This window comes from Polyodon spathula, unplaced genomic scaffold, assembly GCF_017654505.1.
Source record: "Polyodon spathula isolate WHYD16114869_AA unplaced genomic scaffold, ASM1765450v1 scaffolds_2832, whole genome shotgun sequence".
Classification (NCBI taxonomy): Eukaryota; Metazoa; Chordata; class Actinopteri; order Acipenseriformes; family Polyodontidae; genus Polyodon; species Polyodon spathula.
The window spans coordinates 1-3,690 of NW_024474298.1; the positions used below are offsets into that span (position 1 = coordinate 1).

Genomic DNA, 3,690 nt, shown 5'->3' on the forward strand with positions numbered 1-3,690 from the left:
CACTGCGCCCTATATAAGCTTAAGAGCAATGGAAATTACTCAACACGCACAAATAATTCTGATAATGAGGGACTCAACGAGCCCGTCAGCCTACTTAGCACCGCACGTGCAGCCCAGAAGTGACGGAGTTAGGAATGCAGAAAGCAGTAGGTGCTGGATGACATTTGTGGAGCACGAAAATACAAACAAAAAAAAATATGTCAAAGCAAGACAGCAAAGTCCTCTTTGCGCACGGAAAAGAAAAGTTTTCTGTAAAGGAGCTGAGAGTCCTTACAGCTGAGGTCACTCAGCATGAAACTGAGTTGTTTGGAAAAGCCTCAGCCAACATCAGTTATGCTAGTATCCTTAGGAAATGATATGTATTGGCCTGCCCTTTTCAGCAAGACATGCAAATACTGTAGTACCATCTAAAGCCACTTATAGTATCCTATACAATACTAGAGTAAATACTGTAGGTAACTACATTGTTTTAAAACAGTGTTGTCATATTTTATATGGATGATCATTTTACAAAACGCACATTTTACGACGTTAAAAGTGTCAGTAGTGTGAGTATCTCACTCCCATTGTACACCCCACAGCCAGACAGGATCACAGCTCCACGCTTTGCCATGGTGACCAGAGCTTCTTCTGAACACAAACACACACAGAGCACCATCCTTAAAGCAACCTGCAGGTGCACTGCATGCAGACAGACTTGTTCAGTCACCGTCCCACAACATGGTGGTCAATCCAGTGCAGGGCAGGCTTGAGGCACGCTCATGGGAAATAGTGTTGAAGCTCACAATGCCATTGCAATAGAGAGGACTAAGAGCTTCAAAAAATCCAGAGTATATTACAGAAACAAGAGGAAAAAGATATAATAACCTAGTAAATATGCACAGTCATTAATCTGATATACTTTACTGTAAATATTCTTTAATATACTACAGTACCTATAATATACTACGATACTCTATACTATACTATACAATATATACTATTCATCATACAGACATACACACACGATCTCTAACACATTCTTCAAATATATACAGTCTCTTTTAAACATTAGACTCTTGCCAGTAACATCCCTTGAACTTGTTAAATATCTTGGAGAGAGATGTCGAGGTGTAGCAGAGATCTTTTCATTTAGCGTTTCTTGTTGCTTTCCTGCCTTTTTCTTGACTGTCTATTGTCCTCAAGGAGGACATTTTTCAGCCTTCCTTTGATAGCTCAGCTGGTAGAGTGGAGGACTGTTGTGAAACACATGGACATCCTTAGGTTGCTGGTTCAATTCTGGCTTGAAGGACAATATTTTTTTTTCGCCTGCTTTTACTGGTAATGAGGGACAAAAAGGAGGAATGAAACCAAAGGCAACAACTGTCTGAAACAATATCAAAATTATCTTCTTCTTCTCTCTTCAGCAATAAGAAAATATTTTTCATCTGGCTCTGGGCAGCCACGTGTCATACCTGGCCAAGTGTGGGGAATTAGCTCAAATGGTAGAGGGTTCGCTTAGCATGCGAGAAGTGAGTGAGAGAAGTACACGTGGAAAAGTACAGAGCAGTTTCGAAGCAGAAAGGAGAAATTGCATCTTGAATTGCTTTAATCAGAAAACAGAGGACATTGGGGAAACACAGCCGCGTGTGTTTTTCTGATAACAAACAAGCTGAAACTCGGAGCAGCTGATTCAAATTCAGCGCCGTTTTGAGACACGGGCGAGGGGAGGAGCCGACAGCACAGCAGAACAACGCAGTTAAACGAGGCAGTCTTCCCAGCGACAGCGAGTGGAAGCGACAGCGAGTGGGAGAAGTACAGCGTGGAAAAGTACAGAGCAGTTTCGAAGCAGTTTGAAAGCAGGTTGACGGCTGCAGAAGAAACTAAACTTCAAAAAAAAAAAAACCCTCAACATGGTCTTCAAGCCAGTAATCTGTGACACCTGCTTGATGTGGGAAATCCGAGAAAACCCAGCGGAGCTAAACCAAGTGTGCGTAAAGTGCCGCGCGATCCAGGATTTGCATAAACTAGTAAGCATGCTAGAAATGGAGCTGGAAGAAGTGAGACAGCAACAGGATCTTGAGGAACTGGCACACCCACAATTCATGGAAGTCTGCATCACCCCTAACAGACTGAAAGCCACCAGGGAGATAGAAGGTCAGAACAGCTGGGTTCAGGTAGGCAGAAGCAGGGAAAAAAAGAAACTTCGTCAAACACAACCACCAGAAATCAAAACAACCAACAGATTTGAGTCACTTCAGAATTGTGATGAGCAGAACCAACAACAAGAGAATGAAAGGAACAACATCCAGGACCCTATTGACAGTGGTGACCAGACAGCAAAAAGAAGGGAGGTCATGATTGTTGGGGACTCCATATTGAGAAACACAGCAAGTTCAATTCGCAGTTTGGACCCCCTTACTACAACAGTGTGCTGCCTTCCGGGAGCCTCGGTCAAGCACATCACTGAAAACGTGGACAGGCTCCTAGAACGAACAGGAGACGACCCGGTAGTAGTCGTCCACATCGGTACAAACAACATTGGAAGAGACAGACCAAAATCCCTGCAAAACAAATTCAGAGAGCTAGGAAGGAAATTAAAAGAGAAAACCAAAACTGTGGTATTTTCTGGTATACTACCCGCACCTTGCAAAGGACCATATGGACAGCTGGAAATAATAAATCAAAACCAATGGTTGAAGACGTGGTGCACACGGGAAGGCTTCACCTATCTTGATCATTGGACCACTTTCTACAACGAGGACTATCTGTATAGACGGGATGGACTGCATTTAAATAAAAAGGGAACCAGTCTACTTGGAGAAAAGATCCTCGAGCAGGTTCGGAAGCATTTAAACTAGAAAGGAAGGGGGGAGAAATCAACAAAAAAACAGAAGGGAGATCGCATCAAAACAAGAACAACAACTCAGGTAAGACAACCATTAAATGTATTTATCTAAATGCTAGAAGTATCAGAAACAAAATTCTAGAACTTGAAGCTACTGCACTAACAGGTAACTATGATGTGATAGGTGTTACAGAAACGTGGTTATCTGAGAGTGATGGGGACGAATATAATATTTGTGGGTATACACTGTATAGGAAAGACAGGCAGGACAGAAGAGGAGGAGGGGTAGCGCTATACATAAGAAACAGTCTTGAAGCCCAGGTGTTAAACCTGGACAAAGAAAATAAAACCGAATCAATATGGGTCAGAATAACAGACAAAAATTCAAAGGGCATAATAATAGGAGCATGCTATAGACCGCCAGATTCAGACGGTGAGCACAATAATCTGTTATACAATGACATTAGAAATGTGTGTAGCAAAGGAGAAGCCATACTAATGGGGGATTTCAACTTCCCCCAAATAAAATGGGAAAACCCAGTGGGTAGCGCGAAGGATGAAATAGAAATGGTGGAAATGACAAATGACTGCTTCCTAACACAATTTGTGAAGGCACCCACTAGAGGGGAGGCATGCCTTGATTTAGTCTTTTCAAATAACGAAGATAGAATAACTAAAACAGAGGTCAGAGAACCACTGGCAAACTCAGACCACAACATGGTCTCATTTGAAGTGTTTTTTAAATCCTCAAAAGTAAAAGACTAAAGCTAAGGTTTACAATTTTAGAAAAGCAAACTATGAAGGTATGAAACAGAGACTAACAGAAGTAGATTGGACTAAAATAGAGAAAACACCCACAGAAG

At 42.0% G+C, this 3,690-nt stretch overlaps 1 non-coding gene across 1 annotated transcript; it reads left to right on the forward strand.

Moving 5' to 3' along the window:
• Positions 1–1,204: 1,204 nt before the first annotated feature.
• On the forward strand, positions 1,205–1,291 carry trnan-guu. The gene is given in 2 exon segments: positions 1,205–1,241; positions 1,256–1,291. It is a non-coding gene; the product is annotated as a tRNA-Asn (tRNA).
• Positions 1,292–3,690: the final 2,399 nt, after the last annotated feature.